The sequence below is a fragment of the Chrysemys picta genome, chromosome 1, assembly GCF_011386835.1.
Source record: "Chrysemys picta bellii isolate R12L10 chromosome 1, ASM1138683v2, whole genome shotgun sequence".
Classification (NCBI taxonomy): domain Eukaryota; kingdom Metazoa; phylum Chordata; order Testudines; family Emydidae; genus Chrysemys; species Chrysemys picta.
The window spans coordinates 308,416,319-308,441,071 of NC_088791.1; the positions used below are offsets into that span (position 1 = coordinate 308,416,319).

General features: G+C 44.3%; 2 protein-coding genes across 6 annotated transcripts in view; one reads left to right on the top strand and one right to left on the bottom strand.

Annotated features, from left to right (window-relative positions):
- The window catches only part of LOC135980897 (uncharacterized), a 30,597-nt gene extending 10,988 nt beyond the window's left edge, over nucleotides 1-19,609 (bottom strand). Inside the window, exon 1 of the mRNA XM_065581377.1 lies at nucleotides 19,343-19,609. The gene's annotated coding sequence lies outside the window, so the exon portion shown is untranslated. The remainder of the gene's footprint in view (nucleotides 1-19,342) is intronic.
- Nucleotides 4,612-24,753, top strand: part of SLC7A1 (solute carrier family 7 member 1) — a 73,845-nt gene continuing 53,703 nt past the window's right edge. For 3 of the 5 annotated variants that reach the window (XR_010597819.1, XR_010597820.1, XM_005286640.5), the window contains exon 1: nucleotides 4,612-5,198. The gene's annotated coding sequence lies outside the window, so the exon portion shown is untranslated. The remainder of the gene's footprint in view (nucleotides 5,199-24,753) is intronic. The other 2 variants (XR_010597821.1, XM_065581373.1) reach the window with 1 other exon arrangement.

Sequence of the window (24,753 nt, forward strand, 5' to 3'; positions counted from 1 at the left end):
ATGGGTGTTCAGGTGTTCTACATGTTCACTGACAGAAGGACAAGAAGTAATGGGCTTAATCCGTAAAGAAGATTTACGTTAGATATTAAAAACTTTGTAACTATAAGGGTAATTAAGCTCTGGAATACGCTTCCATGGAAGGTTCTGGAATCCCCATCATTGGAAGTTTTTAAGAACTGGTTAGACAAACACCTGTCAAGGATGGGCTAGGTTTACTGGGTCCTGCTTCAGCACAGGGGGTTGGACTTGATGACTTCTCAAGATCCCTTTCAGCCCTACATTTCTAGGATTTCATTTCCAAGAAACAAGGGGACAGGAGAAAGACAAATGAAATCAAAGACTTATTTGATGTATTGGGTACAAGCACTCAAATATTAAGGTGAAGAGTGTGGTATAAAGGCTTAGATAGATGGGCTTATCTTACCTCTAACTAAAACAATCAGTGACTCCGCTTTTAATTAAAAAGGTAGAGATGAATTAAAGTGCTGCTAGGGTGCAATTCACCTTTCTCTCACAAAGCCTGAGTAACCGGGCTTTGTGCCGAGAACGCCAAAGGTGGGGTGGAGGGAATGGAATTCAAACCTTCAACCCAGGGGCAGCCTGTGGGGATGCAATGTAGCCTCTCCACAGCTACAACTCCAGCCCATGAGTTGGAAGAGGGGTGCAGCCCCAGGGCTCTTTTCAGGTTGTGGTTCCTTACTAATGGATCTGGATCTGATAAGTGCATACAACAGTGGATGTTGATATAGCTTTTAATGGGGATGCAATGTACTCCCTTGCTCTAGCCAAGATCTGTTGGCTTGTGTGCATGTTTGTGTGTGTTGTTCACAGAGGCTAGGGTACTATAGCTGCTGTTGCTACTAGAATCTCCCAAATTTAGTATGCTGGGAGTGCAAGGACTAAGGTGGGGCCTGGGCTCTGTGCAGTTGAGTGCTTTTTCACATCCCAACACTTGTGCCATCTCCTCTCTTTAGTACTTATGCACAGGGCTCGGCCCAATCTAGGAAATGACTAACGTACATATGTAATACAAATTCCCAAGCCGGTTTATAATATTGCTCTTCGTTTGAGTGTTAGCAGATTTCAGGGCCTTACAAGTCAGTCTCCTAGTGGTAGAGAAATCATTGTTATGGAGTCTGGGTATATTCTTAGTGCATTTTGTTTTATTTACACACTTGCAGCAGTCCTAGATCAAAGGTCATCACAAGTGGCACGCAGGCAAACCCTCTTTCAGAAATCTCAGCCCCAGCAGCAGAGACTGGTTATCAGAAAGCAACTGTGCACCAAAAAATGCTCTCTCTAGTGAGAGAGATGAAGGCTCAGATCATATTCTCCTGGTGTTTGCCACAGCTTGCCCAAGAGCCTGCAATGCAAAACTAACAACACGACAGCATCTTTTCAAAGACTGAACAGTGCTCACCTATTCAGAAAAGAACTTGTAAAACTATGTGTATCATTGTCATATGGTGACTCCCACCAGAACAATGATGATGCACATTAGAGCACACAATCTTCAGCTCCTCGCTGTTTAGTTTAAATGTCAACCTGGCAGCCCTTCAACAAATGGAATTCCCCCTCTAGTCTGTAAGGGTTCTACATGCAGCATGGCTGCAGGACAAGAACAGTCATTGTTAACCACATCTCCAAACTGACCTCTGGCTGAAGTTTACATATCAGAGTTAGCAATAATAGGGACTGGAAAACAAAAATAGGGAGAAAAGGGAGAGCTTTCCAATCACAGTACAGTGAATAATCTCTATTATTTTAAGGATAAAAGTTTCACAGCAGCATTACCAACCTTCTTTGGGCCCAGTTCTGCCATCTTTAATCATGGTGAGTTGCACCTTACTTTGCACATAGTCCCGTTACTTTCAATAGGTCTGCTTTGTATAGTTAAATACCACTCAACCTGAATCCGGGTGGCAGATCTGGCCCTTTAAGGTTAAAGAAAATGAAAATAAAAGAGAAACCATCTTTGTTTGTTCTCCACTGTGTTCATGCATTAAAATGACTAGAACCCAATATTGCTCCTTTCCAGAACACCAATTCACCAACTTCTGAAAAAAATGTCATGCAATGAATGACTTTAAGAAGGAATGAGAGTTTCTTCATAATACAGTGCAAAGGGGAAATCCTGAATCATGTTTTGTTGTCGTTCTTTGTATTTGGAGTTCCTGGATGTCTAAAGAAATGAGAAGGTCACTATTACTGAAATTTCTGCAACAAGAGAATTTCTCAGACCATTTTTTAGAAAGTCCTTATTGAGGGCTATTTTCTCAAGCCATTGCCTACTTTATTGATGTGTCCAGCCCCACTGAGTTGTGTGTGAGGAAAGTGAATTGGTCCTTTGTAACAATGATCTATATGGAGCAAAATGGATGATAGCTTTACAAACACTGGAAGTGTTTTATAAAAATAGCCTAATGTAAATGATGACAAATCCACAGTGAACTACTTTGCCCACCCAATGTAAACATCTTAACATTTATTTATTTATTTATTTTAGTGGGACTGCAGTTTAGAAAGCAATTTAAAAGGGGAGGTGCAAGTAGGCTTCAGAACATAGCACTTCACAGAGGGTCACTCGAGTACTTCTTCAAAGGCAGCTTTTGGGTAGTGCTCCCTAGGGAGCTGCTTCACCCGAGATAGACAGACATGAGAAAAGAAGGTTAAGGATTTTGAGAGGAAGGATTGCTTTAAATTTGTATGATATCAAAAAGGAACATTTTGCATTATGGTGCCAGAATCTCATCAGAAGCTCTGTGTTCTTGTTTTACAGAACAGAACTCTCATGGAATTATTAATATTTTCCTGGTATCTATTCTATATGCAGTTAATGGGGAATTCCAGATTACATCAGCACGAGCAACCCAAAGCACAGAGAAGATTTTAAAGCAAGCATTATATTTTTGCTGTTTGCTTTCTGTTTGACAAAGAAATTTCTAAACAGAGATCCTCAGTTAGTGTAAATTGGCAACACAGTTCCATTGATTTCAGACAATTTGTTTGCTAAAGTGATTGGTGCTGAAATTGTTCACGATAGCAACATTTTAATTGTCATCATTAGGCTTCTGAATTAACATCACCTTGAAATGAGTGTGTATAATTCACATTTCAGAGCTACAGTTTCAGGCTGTGTGTGCCTACAGCAAGTGCACAGTACATAGGTTTATATCCCAAGGGTTTCTTAACAGCCATAAAGGTTAGAAATTTAATATTTTTCAGCAAATGAAAGCTTACATTCCACAGAAACAAATGGGAGCACCAGAGTACGACATACCACTGAGTAAAGGCTCATTCAACCACATACCAGCTCAGTCCAATCTGTAGTCAATTATCATAAAAAAGATAGGGTCAAATTCATAGATTCAAAGAGTTTAAGGCCAGAAAGGACCATTAGATCATCTAGTCAGACCTCCCGTATTTCATAGGCCATTACATTTCACCAGTTAGTCCTGTACTGAGCCCTATAACTTGTGTGTTCACTAAAGCATAACTTCCAGAAAGGCATCAGTCTTGAGCGGAAGGCGTCAAGAGATGGAGAACCAATCACTTCCCTTGGTAGTTGGTCCCAAAGGTTAAAAGTATTGTGCCTAATTTCTAATGTGAATATCCAGCTTCAGCTTCCAGCCATTGGTTCTTGTTATGCCTTCTTCTGCTAGACTGAAGAGCCCTTTAATATCTGGTATTTTCTCCCTGTGAAGGTAGTTAGACACTAATCAAGTCAACTGTCAATCTTCTTTTTGGTAAACTAACCAGCTTGAGCTCTTTAAGTCTCTCACTGTAAGGCACATTCTTTAGTCCTCAAATCATTTCTGTGACTTTTTCCTGCACCTTCTCCAACTTTACAACATCCAATTAAAACTATGGACCCCAGAACGGAATAAAGTATTCCAGTATCCATCTCACCAATGCTCTACAGAGACAAAAATTACCTCAACTCCTACTCTCTACTCCTGTTTATACAGCCAAGGATTGCATTGGCCCCTTATGCCACAGCATTGCACTGTGTCCAGTCAGTTGTTCCCAGTTGTCCATGTACCACCTCACTGCAGTTAATAGGATTGCGGACACACAACTGAGAGCAGAATTTGGCCCATTGAGAACAGAAGCTGAGTTGAGAACAGAAGCTGGCAGCACGCAGAAGGGAAGGCATGAGTGGGAGAGAATGCATGTGTGTGAGAGAGAGATAAGGTGGGTGAGGGAGGGAAGATATTAGACTAACTTCTGTTGGTGAGAGAGACGCTTTGGAGGCTTGTGTGTGTGTTGTCAGTTCAGCAGGTGCTAAAAGCTACAGGGAGGTTTGGCGGTAGAGAGCTTTGGGGGCAGATGAGGAGGTTATGGGGGGCACCATGGAAAGGGGGGGGGTTACATTTTTACCTTTAAAATGCAGGCAGTGGCCCTTCTAAACGGGCAGCCTCGCTCTACCTGTGTTTCTCCAGTTCTCCTCGCCATGCCGAAGAAGCCTTTCGGGGGCTCCATTAGGCAGCAGCAGGCGGAGACGTTTTGCAGTTACCTGTCCTAGCCTGCCCCTCACCCCGGCTGGCAGCCCGCCCTACACATCTGGACAGCGCTGATAGCCCACCCAGCCGGGCGATGCGCGCACAGGCAGGCGGGGGGCGGGCCACGCGGGCTGGATCCCTTTGTGTGCGCGGGCGGCGCCTACTACAGGCAGCGCTGTCCTCAGCCCTGACCCTGCCCTTACCTAGCCCCAGCGCTAACCAGCCCGATCCAGGCTTTGTTCCCAGAGCGGGCTGAGACCCTGTCCTTGGTTAGCCCCACTCCGAGGCGCGCCCCCCATTACGGCCTCCGGATACTTTGCGCTCAGTCTGTTCCCCGCTCGCAGGAGGTGAACTGAGCTCCCACAATGCTGTCTGCTAAAAGGGAGGAGGAAGGGGGCTCCCCGATCGGCTCCTTGCAAGCCCGCCCCTCATTCAGGGAGGGAGGAGCCGCCGAGCGTACTGGGCTGCCGCTAACCGGACAGCAGGCGAGGTGTGCAGCGAGCCGGAAAAACTACGCCCGTTTGCCCTGCACATAGCCGCTCCCCTCCCGCAGCAGCACCTGCAGCGTGTCCTCCGGAGATCGCCGGCTGGGGACGGCGCCTCTCTCCCTCGGGCCCCTGCACCGGTCTCAGCGCCCTTGGCACAAGCTTGGCCCATCTGCTGCTGCAGCCGCCCTTCCAGCCGGGCACAGGCAGGGTGAGTATGATGCACTGCCCCGGCTCTGCCCCGCGGGCTGCTGCTCACCTTGCCGCGCGCTCCGGGGCCAGGCGGGGCTGGCGCTAATGCGGAGCAGCAATGGCTGTGCGGGCTCCACGCGGCTCTCTCCCAGCTGGTGTGTCCGCGTGCGACCCCCGCGGGGGTGCTGGCCTGCCCGCCCTGCTGCAGCAGGCATGTGGTGGCCTCCCGCTGCGGAGGCTGCTTTAATTCCCTCTCACAGGGGTGGGGATCCATTTTACACGGCAGCGTGGCGCATGATGCAATATTTATACTATGGCGAGAAGGAAGTAGCGCCGACGGACTTAACCCCCCTTTCTCCCCAAAAACACTCTTACAACGAGCTTCTGGGGAGCAAGATCCCTGCTCACTCCCCCACATCCAGACAGATCTACCCTGAAACGGCTGCGTCCCTCCCTGGGAACCTTGCCTTACATGGTGCTTTTGGTTGTAATGAGTCACCATTTATCGCCCTCTCCTCATTCTTGCAGAGCTAATGCCACGCAGTGATGCTTGTCACTGTCCCACCTCGCAGTGATGCTGTCCTGGCTTGCGGGGGGAGGGAGAGGAAGAGCGCAGGGCTGAATGAAAGTATTCTAGATAGAATCATAGGAATATCAGGGTTGGAAGGGACCTCAGGAGGTCTAACCCCCTGCTCAACGCAGGGCCGATCCCCAGGTAGATTTTTACCCCCGTTCCCTAAATGGCCCCTTCAAGGATTGAACTTCTATCCCTGGGTTTAGTAGGCCAATGCTCAAACCACTGAGCTATCCAGCTGCTTCTGGGAGGGAGATAGCCCTGCCTGGCCTGTCTTTAGCAGAGGTAATGGCGATCCCACATTTATAGGCAACTAATCTCTCTTGATTAGAATAGAGAAAAACGTCCAATGAATCTGCTCAAACCCATGTGCAAAGTCTAATAATGACTACAGTGATAGCTGTGGCTGATGCTTTTTTTTTTTTTTTTTTTTTTTTTTTTTCCATTTTGGGTAAGAGGTGAGGGGAAGCTGGAGTTGTAAATTTGATCAGGTTCCTTTGTGACTTTTTTCAATCAGTCACATTTTGTCGTTGTTAACCCCCGGTGCTAGCTGAGTGGTAGAGTAAAAGCTGTGAGTTACTGGAAAGGAGTGCCTGTGAGTACTTTCTAGTTGAAGGCGTGGAGAACTTTTTGCTTCTTTTTGTTTAGATAGCTAGTTCTCTTTAGTTGCCTAACATCATTCAAGCATGATTGCAATGCCATGTTTCTTTTCTCTATCTATCAATTGCAAGGTTTCAGAGTAGCAGCCGTGTTAGTCTGTATCCGCAAAAAGAAGAACAGGAGGACTTGTGGCACCTTAGAGACTAACAAATTGGAAGTTTGGAATTCAGCTATTTGTTGCTTTAATATTTAAAAGAACACCATCAACTTAAAAATCACACTGTCTGACATTTTTTATCTGCTGTTGTCACAAGTAACACCTGAGATTACTATAACTGAACAAAGATTAGTGAAAATAATCTTTTTGTCTACTTAGCCAGATGCTGACACCATCACACATAAAAAGAAGTGGATAACCTTTTGTTTGTTGGTTTGAGATCTGGGTAACTATTTTGCATACATATTCTAGTCAGCTGTGTATTTGATCAGTAATTTGAGAAAAACACTGCTGCTTTGTGCTGCTTCAGTGGGACAAAACAGACTGGCTTTTCTAGTCCCTCGAGGATTTCCTTGCTTTGGGGAATCAGGTGGCATATAGCCACGGTAGTGGCACCTAAGGCTTTGTCTACACGGGAAAATGAATGACAAAACTTTTGTCATTCAGGGGTGTGGAGAAAACAAACAAACAAAAAACCAAAAAACAAAACACACTCCCCTGAACAACAAAAGTTTTGCCAACAAAAAGCACTGGTGTGAACAAAGCTTTGCAACAAAGCTACCGCTGCTCATTGGGGGTGGAAGATTTTTGTCTGCGGGAGAGCTCTTTCCTGCTGACAAACAGCAGCTACAGTGCACATCTTTTAGTGGCACGGCTGTAGTGTCACTAAAAGGTGTGTAGTGTAGACAAAGCCTAAGTCCGTACCTTCTTTCCCCAGCATAGCGGACATGACTGGGATAAAGTCATGGGGTATGTCTGTACTACCCGCCAGATCTGAGGGTAGCGATCAATCCAGCGGGGGGTCAATTTATTGCGTCTAGTCTAGACGCGATAAATCGACCCCCAAACGCTCTCCTGTCGACTCTTGTACTCCACTGGCGCGAGAGGTGCAGGCGGAGTCGATGGGGGAGCGTCAGCAGTCAACTCACCGCGGTGAGTAAATCTAAGTATGTTGACTTCAGCTACATTATTCACGTAGCTGAAGTTGCTTAACTTAGATCGATCTTCCCCCAAGTGTAGACCAGGCCATGGAGTATATCTACACCCTGATGATTTCCACATACCAGAGTGGTCCTGTAGGAGGATCTGGGAGCTAGCCATCTTTGATTCTTCTCCTGGCTCCTCCTCCCCTCCTTCTTTTGCTCTGGGTACAGCTTGAATGGATTATAGCAGCTGGTCCTCTGTGTCCCAAGAAAAAGATATCAAAAGATCAATTGAAAACCTAGGCGTATTAATCATCTGTCTGAAATGTATGACAAATAGGGGCTCAGATACCAGGGTAGTGAGTGTCGGATAAATACACAGATATAGATAGAACTTGATGTTAATAAAATGAAGTGTTTTTGGCAATTAAATAGAAATTCCTTCAAAGAGACCTATGTCTATAAAATAGACTTGTGTAGTAGTGTGTATAACTTCTGTTTATTTCACTCTGTTATATAACATGAGAAATTGTGAGTAATATTGCCCCTATCTTGTTAATGTTTAACATAGTAGATTGTGGCCCAAGAGCTGGGGTAAAGGGGGATATGCAAGTATAATGCTCATTTTCAAATCTCATAAATATGGGATATAGGACAGGAAGTAACATTTTTGAGTCTGGGGAAGTTTTATTCCAAATGGCACCTCCGCAATGTTACATTAACATTCTTACTAGGGCTGTCAGATGATTAAAAAATAATCACGCCATTAAACAATAATAGAATACCATTTATTTAAATAGCTTTGGATGTTTTCTACATTTTCAAATATATTGATTTCATTTACCACACAGAATACAAAGTGTACAGAATGCAAATATTTGCACTGTAAAAAACAAGAAATAGTATATTTCAATTCACCTAATACAAGTACTGTAGTGCAATCTCTTCATAATGAGAGTTGAATTTACAAATGTAGAATTATGTACAAAAAAAACCTGCATTCAAAAATAAAACAATGGAAAATTTTAGAACCTACAAGTTGTACTTCAGCCAATCGCTCAGACAAACAAGTTTGGTTACAATTTGCAGGAGATAATACTGCCCAGGTCTTGTTTACAATGTCACCGGAAAGTGAGAACAGGTGTTCGCATGGCACTGTTGTAGCCGGCATCGTAAGATATTTACGTGGGGGAGCATGCCTCCTCTCTCTGAGCATATTGTCTCCAGTGCAAGAAGCTTACACAGCTTCGACCTTCCTGGGTCTGACCTCGGAGCATTCAGCATCCCCTTCCACACCATGTGCTTTCTGCAGTGAGTCCACCCGGGTGGAGCTCCTGGGGAAGCCAGAGGGGTCCTACACCCCAACTCTGCAGTCAGACGTGACTCTCAACCATTGTAAAATGGAAGGTTTATTAGTCGACAGGAACATAGTGTAGAACAGAGCTTGTTAGCACAGAAATCAGTGACTTTCAGCCAAGTCCATCTTGGGAGTCCTGGGCCAGATGCCCTGGACTCCACCTCTTCCAGTCCCCCCACGCAGACAGCCCCCTGTTGCTCCTCCTCCTTCTCTTTGACTCTGCTTCCTAGGCAAAAGAAGTCACCTGGTCACATCCCCCTCCTGGGTCTCAGGTTACATAGGTGCAAACAGCTGGGCAGCCTCACCTGCCCTGAGGGCCTCAGCAAAAAATCACACACCCAATTCCCACCACTGAAGTATTGGTGCAGTACACAGGGAAACTAAGGTACACACAGTATTGGTATAGGACAGCAAGACTCACATGTAACATAACAAGATGAATAAAACACTACTTTGCCACACTATTCTTAGAAATCTCACACTGGTACCTTCTTTGCGTTCTGTCAAATCTGCTGTGAAAGTGTTCTTAAAATGAACATGTGCTGGGTCATCATCCGAGACTACTATAACATGAAATATATGGCAGAATGCAGGTAAAACAGAGCAGGAGACATACAATTGTCCCCATGGAGTTCAGTCACAAATTTAATTAATACATTATTTTTTAATTAGCATCATTAGGATGGAAGCATGTCCTCTGGAATGGTGGCCGAAGCATGAAGGGGCATATGAATGTTTAGCATATCTGGCACGTAAATACCTTGCAATGCTCGCTACAAAAGTGCCATGTGAACGCCTGTTCTCACTTTCAGTTGACATTGTAAATAAGAAGCTGCTTTTGAGTGCAGTTATGTAACAAAAAAACCTACGTTTGCAAGTTACACTTTCACGATAAAGAGATTGTACTACAGTACTTGTATGAGGTGAATTGAAAAATACTATTTCTTTTGTTTATAATTTTTACAGTGCAAATATTTGTAATAAAAGAATAATAATGTAAAGTGAGCACTGTACACTGTGTATTCTGTGTTGTAATAGAAATCAATATATTTGAAAATGTAGAAAAACATCCAAAATATTTAATAAATGTCAGTTGGTATTCTATTGTTTAACAGTGTGATTAATCACGATTAATTTTTTTAATCAAAGTTAATTTTTTTGAGTTTATCGCGTGAGTTAATTGTGATTAATTGACACCCCCTAATTCTTACCTAGGATTCCTTAGTTTGCTTGCCTCCACTCTAGTACAGTGAGACGTCCCAGAGTTTCAGAAATGTCACTTCTTGTCCTATTCTCAGCTTTCTGAGACCCGACAATGAATTTTGCACCTGTGTTTTCCTCTTTAATTTCAGCTGTTGAGCAGACAAGATCTACTGTGTTACTCCCTCAGCAACCAGATAGGTTCAGTATTAAGGATGAGTTGAGTTTTTCACTTAAATATATATATTTTTAAAATATATGTGATTAAACCTACACAGCAAATCAGACTTTTTAATGTTAATCTCTACAAACTCAGTTCTAAGTTTCTTGGATTTTGAGAGTTGTGCCTGTTTACCCCAGAGATGAATTTGATCTGTTCTATCTAGAACAAACCCAATGTAATTAATGATACTACTGTAATGGTAAGCCTTAAACCTACCAGAAAAGTATGAAATTCAGTCATAGCTGAAGCTGTTGGTAGAATGCTAGGGTCTATCATGCATATTGCTTACCACTGTGAATAGTCCCATTGACTATACCAGGGGTAGGCAACCTATGGCACGTGTGCCGAAGGCGGCACGCGAGCTGATTTTCAGTGGCACTCACACTGCCCAGGTCCTGGCCACCGGTCCAGGGGGCTCTGCATTTTAATTTAATTCTAAATGAAGCTTCTTAAACATTTTAAAAACCTTATTTACTTTACATACAACAATAGTTTAGTTATATCTTATAGACTTATAGAAAGAGACCTTCTAAAAACGTTAAAATGTATGACTGGCATGCAAAACCTTAAATTAGAGTGAATAAATGAAGACTCGGCACCCCACTTCTGAAAGGTTGCCGACCCCTGCACTATACTCAGTTGTCAGTATTGCATCTAGCAGTAAGTGTTCAGTGAGATTAATACTAGAGCTGGTTGGAAAAATTCCAATTAAACCTTTTTTCCAGTGAATTTGCTAATTCATTGAAATTTAAACGTTTTGTGGAAATGGTTTGATTTCAGTGAACCAGAACCCTGCCTCCCAGACAGATTTCAATCAAAAACCTGCCTAATTTCTAGTCATCTCATCCACGAAGCTCCTCAGCACCCATTGAGCTAGGAGCTGTGGAACTTGGGAGCCAGGACTTCCTGCTCCCAGCTCCTTCAGCCCATCTTGTGGGCTACCTTGTACGCAGAGCTTTCTTGGGTCCCTGGTAGCCTGGCAGGCTGGCTGCACTGGAGCTATGGAAGCCATGTCCGCCTCAGATTGACATCACCATGATTCTTTTCAGTTTCATGGCTGCTGTTCCCTGATGGGCAGCTATGAAACAGACAAGATTCATATCAGTTTCAGTCAGCAACAGCCCTGTTTTCCAGGATCCCAACTCTCTGCAGTTAGCATGGTGAGTGATCAGGGATCCCCGGGAGCAAATTTAGTTTTGGAATCACTGTGTTTCAGTGTTTCTGAAATGAAATATTGCAGAATTTCAGTTCTGTGAAAAAATTCCAGTTTTGGTTTTTCATCCTGAGTCAGTTTCTGGAAACTTGAAAATTTTCATGGAACTAAAATTTGGTTTGCTGACCAGCTCTGATTAACACTAGTGTCTTCAGGAATTGGTCATAGACTATTGATCCAGATTAAAACTTTTCATTGACTTCTGCATTGTGAAGGATTACTCAGTGAATTATTGCCACTTATCTAACATGTTCTTGAATATGTGCACTGCTGGTGCCTTGACTGCTTCATGGTAACCCATTCTGATGCTACTGCTCTTACTGTTAAAAAGTAAGACTATATCTTACTATAAAAAAACTATATCTAACCCTTTTTTTTTTTTTTTTTTGGCCTTATCCTCTTCGTCCTGCCTTTTTCGGAGTTGGGAAATAAGACTTTCATCACTTCTCCTGTTCTCATGATTGCAAACTGTGTTCTTCTCTTCCTTTTTCTAGGGTCTAGTGTCTAGACCCTAGAAAAAAAGAGAAGAGGCTATACAGAGTTAGAATTTCACTCTTGCCTAATGTCATTCTCCAGTCCTTGTGATTTATTTTGCTCTTTCTATTTGCTCTGAGTTGTCCATATACTTTCTAAACTGTAGGGACTAGAATTTTATTTGAATCCCTCGTTACTTGTTAGCCACTTTCAGGGCTTACAATTAATTATTGCCTTCTATTTTTACCTAGTTGATATTTATCCAATTATTTAAACAAGTTTACTATGTGGTAGTCTAGCAAGGTACAAACAGCATACAAATAGAGCACAGCCCTGTTTATTCAACTACTAATTAACCAAAATTCCATTTTATCCAAATTGTGGTTATAGTCCCAGCACAGATCACTTATTCATTCCTTGAACGCTTTTCATCCATATGATTTTGATGTCCCCCAAACAAATAGGCTTACACTGTATGCTGTGAGCCAGGTTGTGCCCAGCCTTGTAGAGACTTGTCGCGATATGTTACAAAATGTTTTATTGTGGTTGTGAAGCAGTGAATTAGCAGACATGATGCTAACCATGCCTTTGGCAGTGCAAGGGCTGTGCAAAGCTAGTCTTCACAGCAGTGCTAGCTTCCCCAAAGGGGCAGGGAGTGGCAAGCTGAGGGTGAGGCAGTGATCCCATCCTCTTCCTCCTCATTGGCAGAAGAGCTGGCTCCATATATTGGGCATATATGCTGCAACCTCTTAAAGGGGATACCAGCAGCACCCTGCACTCAAGTAGGCATTGTGCCTGTATTCTGCTCAGACGGCTGAATTTCCACACTGCCACCTATCAAGGGCAATGTTTTAATTTCTCAATTTCTCTCTGTATCTACTAAATCAGTGAGCATCTCCAAGGAGGCCATTATATTAGTTTGTTATTGCTTTTTTTTTTTTTTTTTTTTAAATGAATCTTATTTTTTGGCTATTGGCTATGAACATGCCTCCTTTGTTATCTTTGTGTCACATATATATTAGGGCCAGGCATACACTATAAACATTGCTTGCATGGGTCTGTCGATGAGTGGTATGACGAGGTGTGATCCCTGACCAAAATAGCTGTGCTACCAAAAGCATCTAGTGTAGATGCAGTTATACTGGCAAAACTGCACTTTTAGAGATATAGCTTATTTGACTTGGGGTGGGGCAGGAACGAGCTATACTGGCAAAAGCACAGTTTTACCAGTATAACTGCGTCTACACTAGGAGTGCTATACTGGTGTAGCTATATTAGGAAAGCGCTCCTGGTGTAGACCTGGCCTAGGTAACATCACTCGTTGCTTGGAGATCTTGTAGCTAGTGGGCACAGCAAATTCAGTTCAGCCTCTTACCAGTGATTTATTTTAATTTACTTTATTTTTAATAGTAATGGAAAATGAAAGTGCAAAATCACCCCTCAAATTTAGAATCCTAAATTCTCACTCAGCTGATGTCTGGCTAAGGGGACACTTTTTGATCCCAAGGCCTAATTCATCACTTCAGTTTGATATAACTCCTCCAATTTCAGTGAATTTAACCTGGTGTAAGAGTGGAGAAATGTAGCAGTGAATCAGGCTTGATATGCTCCTATAAATGGCTAAAGCAGTGATTGAATAACTGAGAGAAAGAATTAGAAGCAAGAGACTCAACTGTGAATTTGAAAATTGGGTTCATGAACTTGTCAGTTGTAGGACTGGATTTATATTATGGAAGTGAGTTTTATTTTACTTGTTAAGGGGTTCCAATTAGCAATGTTAATAGTATGCATCTTTAAAAATCATTTTAAGTACATGGGATTTGATGGCTTTAGTAACAGAATATAGAGTCTTCCATCTCTGCATTGCTTATTAAAATCTAACCCAGGTTCCCTACTACTTGATGGCTATTTGATGGCATATGTAAAAGGGATTGAGACTGTGGATTGAGACTTCAGGAGGGAGTTTCAAAGCCTTGTGTAGGAAGCTAACCTGCTCCCATGAGTTTTTCCCTTGAGGGTGATACTTTAATAGTTCTTGAGGAATGTCCCTGTTGCGGGAGGTCATTCTTGTTGGGAGAAATGTGGTCTGTGGGATAGATTGGGCCTTGAAGATTAAGCCTGAGACTTCGAAATTGATCTGTCTGTGGGTAGCCATTGTAGTGAGTGGATCCTCAGAGTGATGTGCTCTCAGTGGCTTTATGGCTTAGATAATTTTCTAGAAAATCTATTTAAGATGGTGGTTGCTAGAGGTTTTCATAGCTCTCTCTGAGCCCTGGTATCGAAGGAACCTGGCTCTGCAGGCAGAGTAATACACCTCTACCCCGATATAACGCGGCCCGATATAACATGAATTCAGATATAATGTGGTAAAGCAGCGCTCGGGAGGGGACTGTGCACTCCAGCGGATCAAAGCAAGTTTGAGATAACGCGGTTTCACCTATAACGCAGTAAGATTTTTTGGCTCCCGAGGACAGCATTATATCTGGGTAGAGGCGTACAAAAAAGATTCCTAATAAGACTTCTAGAAACTCTCTAAAAACTCCTGAAATATGTTAAAGAAAAACTATGTATATATAGGTTTCAGAGTAGCAGCCGTGTTAGTCTGTATCCGCAAAAAGAAGAACAGGAGTACTTGTGGCACCTTAGAGACTAACAAATTTATTAGAGCATAAGCTTTCGTGGACTACAGCCCACTTCTTCGGATGCATATAGAATGGAACATATATTGAGGAGATATATATACACACACATACAGAGAGCATAAACAGGTGGGAGTTGTCTTACCAACTCTGAGAGGCCAATTAATTAAGAGAAAAAAAACTACTGAAGTGATAATCAAGCTAGCCCAGTACAGACAGTTAAGAAGTGTGAGAATACTTACAAGGGGAGATAGATTCAATGTTTGTAATGGCTCAGCCATTCCCAGTCCTTATTCAAACCGGTTTGAATAAGGACTGGGAATGGCTGAGCCATTACAAACATTGAATCTATCTCCCCTTGTAAGTATTCTCACACTTCTTAACTGTCTGTACTGGGCTAGCTTGATTATCACTTCAAAAGTTTTTTTTCTCTTAATTAATTGGCCTCTCAGAGTTGGTAAGACAACTCCCACCTGTTTATGCTCTCTGTATGTGTGTGTATATATATCTCCTCAATATATGTTCCATTCTATATGCATCCGAAGAAGTGGGCTGTAGTCCACGAAAGCTTATGCTCTAATAAATTTGTTAGTCTCTAAGGTGCCACAAGTACTCCTGTTCTTCTTTTTATGTATATATATAGACTGCACAATGCTGTGGTGTGGAAAAATCTTTACTGTTCTAGTAGAACCACTAACTGATGATAGTATCCTTTTATCTCTGCCTTTTCTTCCAAGGAAATAACAGAATACAGCAAAGGATTTCATTTTCATCCCATGGTCCAAACTTTTGGTGATAACAGTAATTAACATTTTTTCCAATAATTTATCTTGCTTTAAAATCTCCAGTGTTATTTTAAACCTCTCCTCCCCCAAGCCCTGGGATGAAAGTATAATATTACCACCTGCTGTCATATAAAGGCTCTAATAGTAATAGCATTTATTGTAAATCAAAGTCTGACAAATAGTGCCTTCAGTATCTGATTCTGAATAATTGCTCTGTAGGGATGAGAAGGGATGTCCAATGTGGTGGTTCTAGGAGGAAGGTATGTTGAAATATATGACTCAACAATATATCCAGATATTGGCTGAAATCTGCTGTTTTAAAATATGATAGGGTTACCATATTTGAACATTCAAAAAAGAGGACACTCCCCGGGAGGTGTTGGCCCCGCCCACAGTCCACCCCCACTCCTCCCACACTCTGTCCCCACTCTGCCCCAGGTCCCACCCCCTCCCCGCTTGGCCCCGCCACTGCACCCCTCCTCACCCCCTGGCCCGCTGCTGGCTTGCTGCATCCCTCCTCAGTCCCCCACCAACCGCTCGCCTCCTCCCACCTGCCACTCGCCTCCTCACTTCCTTGCCAGAAACCCCCATGCCCACCCCGAGAACCCCCGCCTGCTGCTGGCTCACCGCTTCTTATCTCCTCACCCCCACCCGCCAGTGGCTTCTCACCGCTTGCCTCTTCAACCCCTGCTGCCCACCACTGGCCTTTTCACTCCCCCTCCACCCTCCCGCCTGACGCTGGGTCTCTGCCCAAACAAAAGACAGTTTATTTAAGAATGAGGATTTAACTAGAAACAAGAGTGATGGAAAAAAATGATTACAATATAAAACAAAATCATAAAACGCAAACCTGGGCCTACACTTTCTTGTCTCAAAGTAGGTTCCTCCTCTCCCCACAAAGTTCAGTCTGTTTGCAGAATTGGCTGGTTTCCCAAACACCAGGATCCAAACATTTTTGAAAGCAACCCTGTTTCACAAGGGGTTTCCTCAGTGAAAGGATACAGAGTGCTATTCCCTCCTCTGTGTTTTACTGAAAACAGCCTTTGTTTCTATTTCCACACAGGGCGAACTTCAGTCCTGTTGTAATGTTTCTTTTTACCTTTAAGGCGTTTCAGTTGTTTGCCATTGAATGGGACACCATCAGAGGCAAAGTCTTACTATTGTGCAAAGCTAAACAATTGAGCCTTGCATTGCATCACCAGTCAGGTTAGGCAGGGTGACAAATCCCCCTTGCCCCAAAGGGCCATTATCCCCTGGTGACTAATTTCTACCCCAAGTCTATAAAGCAGACTCTTAAGGTAAATACTTTATTCCTTCAATATTACCCATGCACATATCTCACAAAGATTCTCACTCTTGACAAGTTACCAGCCTTGTGTAGATCCCTTCCACGTTCCTCTTTGTGGGTAAGTGCCCTGTAAGACACGTGTGGGGTGCAGTGAGTTTGTCAGACCTGCAGTGACAGCTGTTTGTGAAGATCAGGGGGCCCTTTGCCAAGGGGTGCTGGTGTCACAGTGAGATTGGGGTGGCTGACAGTATGGGGCAGGGCGCTGAGGCTGGTGAGGCAGGTAACACTCACTGGGCTGGGGGGCAGGCGGTGCCGGGATGGGATAGAGGCAGGTACCTGTCAGTCTCCAGCGCTCAGGCCGTGCCAGGGCCAGCAGCCTCTTCACCTTGGAGTCTTGCCCGGGGGCCGCTCCGCCTCTTGGGCTCCCCAGCCACTGCCACCGCAGCCGCCCGGGAGGACACGGCGCAGGGGCGCCGCTGCGGAGGAGGCGCAAGGGGCCGGGTTTGGCTGAGGCCCTGCACCTGCAGGCCGAGAGCAGCAGGAACCGGGCGCTGCTTGGGGGGAGCTGGGCGGCCCGAGCCCAGGGTGGCGGCAGCCTCCACAGCAGCAGGGGCAGGCGGGGAGCGTAGCCCGCCATGGGGCAGGAGAGGCCACGCTGCTGCTACTGTTTCCTGGCCCTGCCGAGAGGCGCCTACAGCCACTGCCCCTCGCCACCCATGGAGCTGGAGTGCAGGGCCTGGGGCCCAGCCCCGCCTGCTGATAAGGGCCCGGCTGCGGCTTCCTGCTCATCGCCGCAACACCAGGCCAGGAGCAAACCCAGCCCCCAGCCAGCTTACCCCGGCGGCCTCCGCTCCCCCCGCTCAGCCCCGCATCACTTTCATGGTAGGGTTACCATAGGTCCCTATTTTCCCAGACATTTTTACATATTTAAAAATTCCTCCCAGACGGTGATTTAACAACTAAAAAGCCGGACATGTCCGGGAAAATACGGACCTATGGTAACCCTAAAAATATGATGACAAAGGTGCAACAAAATTAAATGGTGTTTTCTTTGCAAAATGTGGGCATTGATGACAATGCAAAAAAGAACACTATTTTGTCTTAAAACATCATTTGACAAATTTTTCTCAAGGAAAATGTGTACTTGCTTCATAAAACATCATTTGGTTGATGAGGATGGTATCTTTTTATGGATATAAATATAGTCACCTCTGATAATATTGTGTACTAAGTGATTTCACTTATTTCTATCAGTTCCACATCAGTAATGTGAGAGGCCCAATGATAATATTGTCAAAGCATATTCTCAAAACTAAGTACAGTTGAATGAGTGACTTTTAAGGGATAGGAAGCAGGCTTTTGTCCAGACCTGACTTCCACAGAAATAACCGTTGATGTAGGCAGATGTGAATGTAGATTGCTACAGAAGCAAAAAAGGCTGAGTAATGTTTTATTATAGCAAAGCAGGCAATGTGTAGTCTGCCCGGATTGTAAAAGGAAAATCAGTTAAATTTTTTCACAGTCCATCTCTTTTATAACTGGACTTGTGTTTTAGAATGAGTCAAAATTAACTTCCATGGTGGAGACATGATTAGAATGAGCCAGAATTAACTCCCATGGTGGAGACATGATGAGACTGTAAGAACTAGATTCCCACAGGGCAAATTAGAAAGCAAAATGGGAATGCAAACAGAATAAAGTTTCATGGTGTTGTATAATGACTCTCATAATAGAAATGTAGGGCAAGAAGGGACCTCAAGAGGTCATCTAACCGATCCCTCAACACTGAGGAAGAATCCTAGGGCACTTTACAAACTGTGGTCCAAGTTAAGGCTCCGGTACAGGAAAAGAAGGTCACCTCAAAAGGATCAGTGTTTAGAGGTAGTATACCTGCATTATTAAGCATACTATTGAAGGCCCCTATTATACCGTTTGGAAGGGCTCCAACTCTGTGGGCTCTTTGCTTTCTTCTCTACAGTGCATAGCATGGCTAGGTGCCCACTCTGCCAGGACATGCCCCCTCCAGGCCATTCTGCCCTGCCAATAATGCTAGCTGCCCGCACTCTGCACGTGGGGCATGCAAGCAACCAAATTATGGCTGCCTTCTACACTGGAGCAGTGAGAGAGGAAGAAGTTCGGTGCACCCTTTTGGTCCACTCCAACACACTTACATTAGAGCAGCCATAGTTTGGCTTATTAGAGTGGAATGGTAGCACCACTGTAGTTAAGACTGAGTCTACTTTACTATTGAACAACTGATTTTTTAAGTGCTCTAACATCCACATGCTTACTTGGATTGACTTGGAAATTATTGTGACAGATGGAAAGCTGGGAAAAGGCAAGTGGTCCAAATTTGAGATTGTTCAAGCGAGGGGTTCCTGAGATATAGCCCCCATAACAAATCATGTTGTATCAAAATTTTATAGTTCTTGTACTTTTTTTTGCACACACCTGGAGCTCAAACTGTGGCTTTGAGCCTCCCTGAGCTGATACCACCCTCTTGGTAATTATCTTGGCTAATGTCTGACATCCACTGCCCCTTGCAGGAAATGATATTTAAAAAGCTATTCAAAGCTTATGAAAACAGGAGAATATGAGATGTATTAATACACATTAAAGAATGAGACAGAGGGAGTGCTAAATATGCAATAGGGATAGAAAACAGTGAACACCCCTTCTCCAGTTCTGTCTCCTGTCAAACTGGTTGGAGGGGAGGGGGAAGGAGAGGAGGGAGTGATTATTGACCAGTCTCATCCAAACCTGGGAGTTTGACTATTCAGTGGTTTTCTCTCTTTATCATGTGCTCACACTCAGAACCAATGTAACTCTGTATTTTTTCAGAGGTTCTAGTATCGGTGCAATTGAGGATCTGGAAGGGTACGAGGCAGCGATGGGCAACCTCCACTCTGGATTAATGAAGTTTTTGGGCAGATACACACATACAGCATCACTGAAATACAGCCAGCCTTGGGGTGGAAGTCTGAAGCCGTAAAGCAGGGAAGGGGAGGGAGGATTTTTAGCCAATGACACTGGAATAAAGCCTTGTTGGAAGAGAAAGTGCCATGGGATGTTCAGTGACTATCCAGAGCAGCCAGGATCTCAGTATTTAGGGTTTCATAGAAGAAACTGCCCCGCACATAATCCTTTCACAAACTGCATCAAATTAATCTACGGCCTCAGAATGGGGGGCGGAGCTAATCCTGGTGAGATTTGAATCTGCATTACACAGGACCTACTTATTACCACATGCTTAGCCTGCTGACTCATCCTCTCTGCTTCTGGAATTCTGGAATTCTCTCTGGAATTTCCCCCAAACTTCTGTAGTTTGAGCTACATCACACCAGGGATAAAATCATTTCAGTGCTCCACAGTGTGGCTTTCATTTGGGCTTTGCTTACTGATCACACGCTATTTAATAATAAAGAACTGCAGAGGAAAAGAAAACTCAATGGACCAATTATCTCATAGTCTCCTTACCCCCTCAGGGTTTCCTGATTACTATACAAGTAGAGGTCTTATGTAGAAAATTTCTCACAGAGGGACTTTAATGAGCTTTCTAAATAAAATAGTACATTAACCCCTATTAAATCAGAGCAGAACATAACAAATAAATAAGATCTGTACTTGGTTTAAAAACACAGTGATTCAGCTGCCTGAATGCCAGTAAAGATAACGGAGCAGTGCATAAAAATCAAATGTCCTGTCACCCAAAGGGGAAGGGCCTGAGACACAATTTCCCTGTGCTTTGTGGAGTCAATTACATCTGTGCAAAGTGAGAGCAAAATGCTACTGAATCCTAGTGGGGACGGGGACGGGGGGGGGGGGGAAGGAGGGTGACAACGACGACAAAGGTGGTTTTGCACTGCACCCTATGCTGGAGGTGCTGGGGGCTGGTTCAGCACTTGGTGCAGGATAGAGAAGCCTCAGGTTATAGAAACTGGGTATAGCTGGGGCGTAGGAAGGTTCTGGCCATGCTAGGAACATCTTTGGCATGCTTCTGCACCTTGGGCTTTTGTGTCACCACCCAGAGGCAGCTACACTGACTCTTCATCTGTTAGGGATGGTCCCCATGTGAGGAGAATTCTATAAGAGGCACTTACAGGCGGGGTTGGCCACCGATAAATCTGGCCCTTGGCACGCAGACACGGGGAAAGATCTGAAGCCTCAATCTAAAAATCAATGACACAGGAAAATCTAAAGCAGTTTGTTTTTTAAGTATCAGTAACATTATGTTAAACCTAATGAGAACTCACTGACTGGATTGAAACACATCAGTGGTGCATTGTGATTATTTAGACCAGAGGTCGGCAGCCTTTAGAAGTGGTGTGCCAAGTCTTCATTTATTCACTCTAATTTAAGATTTTGCATGCCAGTCATACATTTGAAAGTTTTTGGAAGGTCTCTTTCTATAAGTCTATAATATATAATTAAACTATTGTTGTATGTAAAGTAAATAAGATTTTTAAAATGTTTAAGAAGCTTTATTTAAAACTAAATTAAAATGCAGAGCCCCCCCGGACCGGTGGCCAGGACCTGGGCAGTGTGAGTGCCACTGAAAATCAGCTTGTGTGCCATCTTTGGCATGCATGCCATAGGTTGCCTACCCCTGATTTAGACTCAAAGACTTTAAGGCCAGAAGGGACCGTCATGAACATCTGATCTCCTGCACATTGCAGGCCATAGAACCTCACCCATCCACTCCTGTAATAGACCCCTAACCTCCGGCTGAGTTACTGAAAATTTCAAATCATGATTTAAAGACTTCAAGTTACAGAGAATCCAACATTACACTGGTTTAAACCTGCAGGTGACCCGTGCCCCATGCTGCAGAGGAATGCAAACCCCACCCAGGGTTTCTGCCAATCTGACCTGGTGGGAAATTCCTTCCCAACCTCAAATATGGTGCTCAGTTAGACAAGGGGTGGCCAACCTGCGCCTGAGAAGGAGCCAGAATTTACCTATGTACATTGCCAAAGAGCCATAATAATACATCAGCAGCCCCCCCATTAGCTCCTCTCTCCCCCCCCCCCCCCCCCCCCGCCTGCCAGCAGCCCTGCTGATCAGCACCTCCCCTTCCTTTCCCATGCTGCAGGAGGCTCTGGGGGGAGGGGTAGGAGCGAGGACATGGCAGGCTCAGGGAAGGGGGCAGGAAGGAGTGGGGGCCTTGGGGGAAGGGGTGAAGTAGGGGCAGGGCCTGTGGCAGAGTCAGGGGTGAGCAGTGAGCACCTTCCCCCCCCCACACACACTTCCCCCGAGCACATTGGAAAGTTGGCTCCTGTAGCTCCAGCCCTGGAGTTGGTGCCTATGCAAGGAGCCGCATATTAACTTCTGAAGAGCCGCATGTGGCTCTGGAGCCACAGGTTGGCCACCCCTGAGTTAGACCCTAAGCATGTGGGCAAGACCCACCAGCCAGACACTTGGGAAAGAATTCTCTATAGTAACTCAGAGCCCTCCCCATCCAGTGTTCCATTGCCAGCCAGTGGAGATATTTGTTGCTAGCAGTTGCAGATGGGCCAAATGTCATTTTAGGCAGTCTCCTCATACCATGCCTTCCATTTATCAATCTCAGCCTTGAAGCCAGTTCAGTTTTTTGTCCCCACTGCTCCTCTTGGAAGGCTGTTCCAGATCTTCACTTCTCTGATGGTTAGAAACCTTCATCTACTTACGAGCCTAAACTTGTTGTTGGCCAGTTTATATCCATTCGTTCTTGTGTCCACATTGGCACTTAACTTAATTAACTCTCTCCCTCCCCAGTATTTATCCCTCTGATGTATTTATAGAAAGCAATCATATCTCCCCTCAGCCCTTTTTTGGTTAGGCTAAACAAGCCAAGCTTTTTGAGTCTCCTCTGATAAGGTAAGTTTTCAGTTCCTCGATCATTCTAGTAGCCCGTCTCTGCACCTGTTCCAGTTTGAATTAATCTTTCTTAAACATGGGAGACCAGAATTGCACACAGTATTCCAGATGAGTTGGAACTGGGATGCAGCTTTTGTTGTGTGCTGTGATGTGGTAGAGATGATTGGAAAGGCTGTGTGTGCCGTGTACCTGAATCTTGTAGAGAGATTACAAGAAAATGACAGATAAACTACATGGGGACTAGGTGGACGGAATCCATTCCCAGTTTGTGGCAAGGAATAAGGCAGCCTCACAACCCCTCTGTAGTTGCTATCCCAGTGCATAGGCTTTAACTACCTTGACATCCTTCCTTGGTGGTGATTTGTGGGCCTGGATCTGCATAATTTCAGACACACTAACCACGATCCTGCCTTTCCTTTAATCCCCTTCTATGCTGGTCAACATGGAGTCCAGCTACACTTCCATAGGGTGTGCCGGGTCCTGCTGCACTCATGCTTTGCCATCACCTGTTCTTCTGTTGGGTGGAACAGCAGCAGTTCAGCTGCACTGTCCACCATCCCTGTGTTGCTGGGTGAACTTCACAGCAGCAGAAGGTTCATGTGGTTGAGATGTAGCCATGCAGAATGGACTTTTATCTTGAATGGTCCCTGGCAAGGCCACCCTATTACACCCCGGCATCATGGCAGGAGTTTTCAGGCGACGGGATTTGCAGAATGATGATTGCTTCCTCCATTTCTCTAAGCTCAATATGGCTAACCTTGTCAATGGGCCTGACACGTGTAGTTAGGTGACTAGCTGGATCATGGTTTATGTGGGACTTAAATGGCCTTATGAATTTCATTCTATGTGAAAGTGAATGCAGTGTGCTCTTATCACAGAAGCAAGCACTTTATATACAGAAACGTCTCTGAAAAATAAGTCCTAAATAAACTCCTACTGATCTTTATGTAAAACTAAAATAGCACAACAGTCTCTCAACCCACCCTGTAGTGCTCCTCCTTATATACCACATAATAAGCGCCTTTTAGAAATAGCTAAGACAGCTATTGATCGCTCTTCAGGGAGGTTACCCTGTCTGGCTTGCCCCTTAGGTTGGCATAACAGGAGTATTTGTATTCTGCCTCCTTTCATGAGGCTTTTATAAGCTCCTTATATAGCATCCTCTGGGTTTTTTTGCCTGCTGGTATTATACCCTCCTTTCCTAAAGGCTTATTAACCAGTCTAAATTCTTCCCACACAAATTTTTTCCTGAGTTGGAGCACACACCCTCTCTTCTACAGTTCCAACAAAACTGTTAGGTAAGCTTGTAGAAGATGCCTTTGGAGCTTGCGTGCCTGGTTTCTATGACAACACTGCAATAGTAGCTCACACTTCTCCCTTGCATTTGGCTAAAGTTCCAGGTTTAATCACCATCTCCCAGGAATCTTCTTGTTACAGAGGGTGCTAGTTATGACCCTATTATTAAAGTTGCCTCTTCCTCTCCATTATAATCACCCGATTTCAACTGATTATAATTTTGCTAAGCTTCAGCCACTGAGGCTGAAATTTTCTATGCTTGGTCTCTGCCTTAGGTTGAATTTTGGGGGAGTTTCAGCAGAAGGAGGGCTTTTTTTTCTTTTTCTTTTTCAAGGAGCAGGCTGGTTTAAAATATATGTTGACTAATTTTTGCGTCCATTTTTTTAAAGAGCTCTCGCACCTCCAGAGGTTGGAGCAAGAACTTGAAATCTGGCAGGGATGCAGTCCTGGAGTACTGTGTGCAGTTCTGGTCTCCGATGTTTAAAAAAGATGAACTCAAACTGGAACGGGTACAGAGAAGGGCCACTAGGATGATCAGAGGAATGGAAAACCTGTCATATGAAAGGAGACTCGAGGAGCTCGGGTTGTTTAGCCTAACCAAACGAAGGCTGAGGGGGGATATGATTGCTCTCTTTAAATATATCAGAGGAATAAATACCAGGGAGGGAGAGGAATTATTTCAGCTCAGTACTAATGTGGACACGAGAACGAATGGATATAAACTGGCCGTGGGGAAGTTTAGGCTTGAAATTAGATGAAGGTTTCTGACCGTCAGAGGGGTGAAATATTGGAACAGCCTTCCGAGGGAAACGGTGGGGGCAAAGGACCTGTCTGGTTTTAAGATTAAGCTAGATACGTTTATGGAGGGAATGGTTTAATGGGATAACGTGATTTTAGTCAAATGAACAGCGTGCCATCGCTGGTAAATA